This window comes from Eubalaena glacialis, chromosome 1 (genome assembly GCF_028564815.1).
Source record: "Eubalaena glacialis isolate mEubGla1 chromosome 1, mEubGla1.1.hap2.+ XY, whole genome shotgun sequence".
Lineage (NCBI taxonomy): Eukaryota > Metazoa > Chordata > Mammalia > Artiodactyla > Balaenidae > Eubalaena > Eubalaena glacialis.
Genome location: NC_083716.1, coordinates 190,145,661 through 190,154,214, shown reverse-complemented (window position 1 = coordinate 190,154,214; position 8,554 = coordinate 190,145,661). Strand labels below are relative to the sequence as shown.

The following is an 8,554-nucleotide window of genomic DNA, read 5'->3' as shown; positions in this document are numbered from 1 at the left end:
GTCTGTGTGGGGCTAGAGGCCCCAGGGGCGGCAGGGAGGCTGCCGGCAGGGGCAGCAGTGGGTCTTTAAAAAAAAAAAAATCTGCCTCTTAGCAGACCTCGAGAAGTGTCCATTAATGACTCTAAGCCTCAATTTCATCAGAAAATACAGGTTAGAATACCTACCCAGTAGTATTCTTATAAGAATTAAATGAGCACAATGTCTACTTAAGGGCATTTATATTTAATTTATGATTATATGATTTATATCCCTATACATATATATTTACCAAGTACCTCTCTCCATGAAGTAAATGCACCTAGAAAATGAAATCCTCCTAAGAAAAATGAAGCTCACAGGATGAATGCAACTCCTGAATTTAATAAAAATGCTCATTATATAATTGCCACCTGATTTCCTCTTCATGTTTAGTACTGTCTGCCATGTGCCCAGAACCACTTGTATATTAGAAATATTCACTGTTAAAGGAAAACTATTTCTCTACTCTCAGCACTTCTGAAGTCAAATGTGTGGGGTTTTTTTTTCCATGTCGACCAACTTTCCAACTCTCTGAACACCAACTAAGTGTCCTATAACTTAATTCAATACCAGGACTTAGTGTCCAGCTCCACAGATTTAGGGCTCGGTCTAAAAGCCCTCACTTCAGATGTCAGTCACAAGTAATGGGTCTGTCTAGGACTTCCCTGGTGGTCCAGTGGGGAGTGCTTCCACTGCAAGGGGCACAGGTTCGAGCCCTGGTTGGGGAACTAGGATCCCACATGTCATGCGGCAAAAAAAAAAAAAGTGTCTGTCCAACTTGGCTGCAAAGTCAGGAGCTCCTACAAATCTTCCCCCAGGTTAGAATGGCTCACAAAACTCAGGGAAACATTTACTTATATTTACCCATTTATTGTGACGGATACTATAAGGGATGCAAATGAACAACCAGATGAAGTATACAGGGTGAGATCCAGAAAGATCCAAAGCACAGGAATTTCTGTCCCCTTGGAGTTGGGGTGCACCACCCTCCCAGCATGTGGATGTGTTCACCAACCCAGAAGCTCTCCAAACCCTGTGGTTTAGCGTTTTTATGGACGTTCCATTATACAGGCACGATTGATTAAATCATTGACCATTGGTGGTTAATTCAATCTCTAGCCCCTCTCCCCTTCCCAGAAGTCAGGGGGTGTGGCTGAAACTTCCAACCCTCTAAATGTGCCTTGATCATTTTGGTGAACAGCCCTCATCCTGAACCTATCTAGGTGCTGCCAGCTACCAGTCATCTCACTAGCATACAAAAAGACACTCACATCGCTTAGGAAATTACAAGAGTTTTAGGAGCTCTGTGCCAGGAGCTAGGGACAAAGATCAAATATCCTATTTTTTATTATATCATAATATCACACCAACCCTGAAGAAAGGCCCAGGAGTGTCAGGAGACAGGAAAGAAAAGCCAGTAAGCCCATGTCTTGGAGGGTAGTAAGCTAGAAGACAACACCTTCCCTAAACAATTTTAAGTATCTCGAGCAATATAGGTTTATATCTTTCAAGCAAGCAAGGTACAAGCATGGAGGTTAGCGATCAGGATGGGGACAGAGCAGGGCCTCTGCCCCTCAAATACCCCAAAAGCACACTCAGCTGGTGGTGTTTTCCTCACACAGGAGAAACCAAGCATGAAATACACATGGAATCCAATTCAATTCCAGAAACAGTTCGATCACCTATTTAGGACAAAGAGACTGTTATGTTTCTCACAGAAGCACATTTAAGGAGAGCTGAGCCATGTTTAAATTTTGACAGTGCTACAATTCTTTGGGGACCAGCTGTCCAAGGAAAAGCAGCAAGCCCATGACGTTCCCTGAACGGATAATGGCCACCTGTCGGATCCTTGTTCACGGTGCACACTGACTGCACAGAGCAGTAACAGTAGCGTAAGATGAAGCACATTGATATCCTACTCAGGGAGGGAAGTCTAGACGACAAGAATTTTATCTGTTTCTGGTCAATTCTTTAGCCTGTAAGGAACTCAAGGTAACCTCTGGGGGGAAAATGGCTGGGGAGAGAGGATTGTAAAGCTATTGCCTCAAACATAGAGGTAGCTTAGAGGACTGACCTTTCAGTCACGCCCAGAGGTCACATGGTCTCTCATTCCATCTCTGGGAAAAATCTGTGTGCTAGATAATAATTTCACTTTTTCATTAATCCTCATGGTCCTCCCAACCCTACCATGTGGTTCCCCTCTTTGCATCCTTTTCATCTCATCCTCCATCTTTAATTGCAAGGATCACCCATGTTTTATAATGAAAAGTACTAGGAGAGAATCTGATATTCCAAACTCATCTCTTCCTGTCACTGCATGCAAAGGTTACTACCCAGACCAGCTGACCTTAGCTCAAGGTGACCACTCTTGGTCAGTCAGTTGAAAGAGAGTGACTAGGGAGAGAAGAATCAGTGGTTTGCCCCAGACCATGGTTATGAGCCTGCATGCTGGCAAGCTCACTGACGGCCTTATCTATACACCCCCAAAAGGGTAAGCGTAAAAGAAAGGGCAGCATTTCCTGGCTCACTAAGCCTAACTGATATTGTGAGCAATAGAAGTTGTCAAAAGGTATATAGACAGCTGTGACTGATAATGTTTGGAACTTTCTTCTCTAAATTCCACCAGGAATTTTAGAATCACATTTAAATGCAAAGTTCAAAGTTTCAAAACACATAAAATTACTTAGAGCAAAAATAAGATTAGTACCCAGTAAAGGTCCATTGGACTTAAAATGAAAACCTGGACATGTTTTCCTTTTGAATTAGACAATATCAATTTGGCAAACATATGAACCAAAATACTGAGTAAAATGAGTTTTACACAGCCTTGTTAAGGTTTTTTCATATTCTCTAAATGAGACCAAAAGTTTCCCAAGTCAGGTAAATAAAATAAATAAAATATGCAGTGTTATCTTAGTGCTCACCACATAATAACTTTTTGTTTTTTTTTCTTTTTGGCCACACCACACGGCACGCGGGATCTTAGTTTCCCGACCAGGGATCGAACCCGCGCTTTCACGGAAGTGCCGAGTATTAACCACTGGACCTCCAGGGAAGCCCCCATAATAACTTATTGACCTCACATCTCAAAAGGACAGTGAGTGATATATCCTTTTAGATGTTTTTTAAATGATAATGAAAAGTGAATCTTAAAAAAGGACCATACTGATTACTTCCCACTTTGAAGAGATAAACAGGTAAATGAGATAGCTGGAGTTTCAAGGAGAGTAACGTGAATGAAATCTGACACTTGGCTACTATTTTACTTGCCCACAGAAGGAGTGATTTTGATACCAAAGGTTGAAATAGGCTTTTCTAGGAAAAAAAGAAATTCAGGTCAAGTCAGAATAAGAGATGAAGGCATATATTGACTAAAGAACAGCTCTGCTGGATAGCTCTAAAATGGGAATATATGGAGGTGGAGTTTAATCACAGATTCCTTAAAGGTCAGGGGAAAGCAGGCAATGAACAAGAACTGCTTTTTGAACAGCTTAAAATTATAAGAATGTTCCAAACATAAGATTTAAGCTTAGGAATAAATAGGTTACTCACTTTTGTATTTTATTATTTCTAAACCGTCATTTAAGAATTTGGGTATTGTTTACCTATGGTACTAGGTTTACTTTATTCCCTACTACCTTTTGCCCCTCTTATCAAGATTTCACAACAGAATATTATATCATTTTTTAGGGATTAGTTCTAAATTACCACATCTTTTTTGTAACCTAACACATATGCCAATTATCTTAGTTTTTCCAAACTCTAATTCCCAGAGCCGGTAGAGACAAACAAATCCATTTTCACTTCCTTCTTTTGATTTGAAAAACAAACTTTTTATCATTCATATTTGTATCTAAAAGCACTAAATTCCCTTTATCATTGTGTATACTCTAAGGGTGACCATAACAGGTTCCTCAGTGTAGCCATAGCAACACCCAGGGCTTTAAAATGGCCAACTGTGGCTAGTGATCTTAATTCTTTTCCATAACAAACACATTATCTGATACATATATCCCCTTGCAAAATCACTTGCTGTTACTATTGCTTTTTCTCTCCTGAAATGTTATCTTCCTTCCCTACCATTGCTTAGTGTACTAGCCCACTAATCTTCAAGACCCTGGACTTTTTCTTTTTTCTGTGCTTTGGAAAAAATATATCAATAAAACACAAATGAGAAAAGAAAGATAAAAAAAAAAACACTGCATTATTTATGTTGATAGTAAATAACCAAGGCAGGGTGAGAAGAGAGCTGTCATCAACAGCAACATGACCAATGACAACAGGAACACAAATTTGTCACTGGCTTTCTGTCCAGTATCTATGATTTTCTCTCTGGCTAAACATTATTTATTTGATAAGGTTTAATTATTAGATAATATTCATTAGTTATCAGCATTGTGTACATTGTTCTATTCAGAGAAGTGAAGATAAAATAGATAAATTGCACAACAGATACAGATCACAAAAGATGTAGGGTAGAGTGGAGAACATTCCAGAAAGCAGGAAGAGCATGTGCAAAGACACAGAGGCATTGGGGAGAGGGAGGATGCAGGCTGTATCAATAGAAACTGAAGGATGTTTGATGCTGCACTAAAGGTCAAGATGTGCACAGGAAGTAGTAAGAGGAGGTCAGAAGAGTCTGTGAAAGAAGGCAGGGATGGTAAGGCCACTGCAGAATAAAATTCAGATGGCTGGCAATGGTTGGCAAACATTCCTGTCAAAGGCCAGACAGCATGCATTTTAGGCATAGGTTCAGGCCACCTATGGTCTCTGTCACAGATTCTTATTTGGTTTTTTGTTTTTCAAAGTGTGAAAACCATGCTCAGATCACAGGCAGTACAAAAGCAGGCCAGGGCTAGACTTGGCCCATAGGCCTCAGTTTGCTACTTCTGCTGTAGTCAATTGTTTACCTGGTCATATTGCCAGAAGCTCCAGGCACTGGAGAGAGAAAGAGAAACCTAAGAGTTACTTCAAAGGAGCTAGCAGGACAATGAAGGATAAGTTGAGGTGGCCTAAAAACAATCCACCTGGCTGCCCAGGATGGGCTGTAGTGATATTACTGTCCCCCCATCCCATGGTTCATTTTAGTTTTTGAACGCTGAGGTGACAGAGAATAATACATAACTGAAAATTTTGGAAAATAATACATACACAGGCACAGATTTAGGTTTCTTGGTACGATAACAAGCTTTTTGATCTTTAGAATTACTTGTCCTCTAGCTATCAAAGAAAGGCTTTACTTTCAGAACCAGATCACCATGCAGTGAGTGCAATGTCCTTTTGCATTATAATTCATAGCCTCCTTTGAAAAAGCTTCTGAGTAGAAATCTTACCTGAGCAGTATTTGATTCTTCCTGCTTACTGTATCCATTTCACAAAATAAAAAGTCTCATACACAGAAATGAGGGGCTTAGCTATAGAGATTTTCAGGTATGTTCAGTGAACCTAAATTAGCTCACAACACACGCCGATAGCCAGTGGGGGCATATCTCCCTGCAAAGAACAAGCACTATATCTGTTTGGAAGACTCTCCATAAAAGATGAGGAAAAGAGGGCACTCTGCAATTATAGCTCACAGTTTTTTCCTTTGCCACCTGTATATCAGTAGCTAGAGGGGTAGCCATTAGACTGACTTAGTACTCACCCTGGGGCACCAACACCCTCCCTATTGTGAGTCTAGCCGGGTGATAAAGCCCAAAGTCTTCCTGTGTCTGAGGCACATCCTTAGGCTGCTTCTATGCTTAAAAAAATCAAGGTTTGTACTCAACGCAGGCATTAGACACCCCAATTTCCAACATGCTAGTTCTACCCCATGTCAATTAATAGTTTCACCAGAATCTAATTTTAACTAACTAAAAATTTCAACAAACTAGAACATAACCATCACATATTTCTGTATCTGGGGGAATAAACAAGAGTTATTGGGGTTATATTCTTAATAAAAAGAAAACACAATGAAAATTTTAAAAGAATAAACATAAAAACACAGTTCAAAAACTTAGAAATGAGCACAAATTAAGGAAAGCATACAATTAAAAACAGAAAGACTGACCTTAGAACATGACATGGTTATATTTTGATTACCCAACTAATAATCAAAATCAGAAATGTGAAGTCTCCAGAGCTCTGAGAAGTGGGTGGCCTGCTTCTCTGCCGCGGGTGCAGCTCCCTCACCTGAGGCGGACCCCACTTGCCCTGGTGTGAGCCGGCGCCCCTGCAGCTGCTCCCCACGGCGCCCTCCGGTTCCTGCCACTGCAGCTAGGGCGCCCTCGCCCCTCGGATGGTTGTAAAGAAGAAAGTCCCACTCTCTCCGTCAAAATGAAGTGGGATTTTAACTATTACCACGTTCATTCTGGAATTAAACTGGTAAAGCCTGATGACAGAAGACAAGGTTCCTACACTACTGCATATTTGGAAGGTTCTTATATAGACTGCATTAAAGACTATGAAAGGTTATCAGATTTTGGGTCACCGATTGTGAGCCCCAGGATCGGAGAACTTGAAACTGAAAGCAAACCCTGGCATAATAAGGAAAATCAACATGTACGACACTTAACAGTTCAAATGACATAGAAGAACTAGAGACCAGTGGACCTTATGAAGACAGTGGCTACTCTTCATTTTCCCAACAAAGTGGCCTCGATGAACATGAAGACAGTAGCCTTCCCCTGGTGGAAAATTTCAGTGACAGTCCACAATCTTGCCCGCTATGGACGCAAAGCGCAGACCAAGATCCCAACAAAAACTTGCTGCCGGCTCTTCATTCTGAAAAAGTGGTTTGTTCAAAGGTAAAAAAAAATTGTAAACAAAATCCTAAAATAGATTGGGAGAAGCTGAGGGAATTTATATCCAATGGAAATTTTAGACTACGGAATATAATTGGCAGGAAAACAGGCCTAAAGTGTGTAGATATTCTCAGTGAACTCTTTCGAAGGGGACTCAGACATCCCTTAGCAAATATTTTAACACAGCTCAGTGATATGGACTTAATCAAGTAAGTATTGTTGTTTTGAGTTCATTAGTGTAACCCATGAACATTTTTGTTAGGTGGCTCAGCACCACCAGCTCATGCAAAGACATAGTAGGGTAGTCTTGCACTATTGTTTAATTGAGGTGATGACTTTTGTCTGGTTGCTGGCATTTTACTACCTATGTGTCACTAAGAGGAAAGAAAGATAATTTTTAGAGTATGCATTTAATCCAGTTATTTCAAATTTCACATCTATGCTATTAGAAAACTATTTCTGTTAGATTGGGATCTTTGTTCCTTTGGTTCTGAAATTGTTCATAGGTAAGCTACATCTTTTAGTCTTAACTATAAAACAACAGCCTAGGTCTGGTGCACAGGTCCTATAGGCATTATGATTTTTGTCACACTTGAAAGTATAAAATAATTTCTGGTTTTGTTAGGCCATTTTCAAATTTGACAGTAAATTTGACAGTGATGAAAATACAGAAACCCACAAATGGGTCTGATTATTACTGTCTCTTAGAAACCTTATACTGACTCCCCTTTCTCATTCCACCAAAGAAAACCTGTTAGGATGAGGTAACTGAGAATTAAGATGATTATCTAATCTATTGAATTAGATTGCCTCCAACTCAACTGGGTTCATTTTCGGCTTTTTGAAAAATTTTTTAGAGCTACTCTTTGTGTTACTTTACACTGGTCCATGAAATATAGCTGAAGCAAAACAGACATAAGTAAGTATTGATTTTTATTACTGGCCAGCTTCTTGAGACATAATCAACATCACAACATTTTTGTTAACAAAATGAATTTTTTAAATTGATTTCTACTAATAGCAGTGTGTCCTCAAGTTCTTTGAAATTTGTCTAATGTTAATAAATAACCAAGATGGTGCCATATATACAATGGGGCTTCTTATTTGATATTTGTGGATATTGTGAAAAAATGAAGTACGAAGTGTAGTGGTTCTTAAGCCTGGATCCACTTAGAATTACTTAACGGTGAGCTTTTAAAAAAAATACAGAGTCCTGGCCCCCATTTTAGATCAGTTAAACCCAAGTGACTAGGCATGGGCCATCCTTAAATCTTAAGTGCATGCCTCAGGCAATTCTAATGTATAGCCAGGTTTGAGAAGCACTGCTAATAGAAATTTCTTTTTTGCACTGTTAATGTTTCTGTAATATATTCATCTTAGCTCTTTGTGGTGCTTTAATTGTTTGCTTTAGAATCATTTACTTTTCCAGTGTGTCTAAAGTGAGCACAACTTGGAAGAAGATTCGAGAAGATGATAAGGGGGCATTGCAATTGTACAATAAAGCAATACAAAGAATTGCCATAAAAAAAAAAGAAATGTGAAGTTTCATTAATGTTTTGTATTTTTTTAACATCTTTATTGGAGTATAATCGCTTTACATTGTTGTGTTAGTTTCTGCTGTATAACAAAGTGAATCAGCTATACGTATACATATATCCCCATATCTCCTCCCTCTTGCATCTCCCTCCCACCCTCCCTATCCCACCCCTCTAGGTGGTCACAATCATTAATGTTTAAGTGGGCAAGACAGC

The 8,554-nt window shown here is 39.5% G+C and overlaps 1 pseudogene; it reads left to right on the top strand.

The window, feature by feature from the left end:
- The first annotated feature begins 6,224 nt into the window (after positions 1 to 6,224).
- LOC133080774 (F-box only protein 5-like) lies at positions 6,225 to 8,344 on the top strand (annotated as a pseudogene).
- The last annotated feature ends 210 nt before the right edge of the window (positions 8,345 to 8,554 follow it).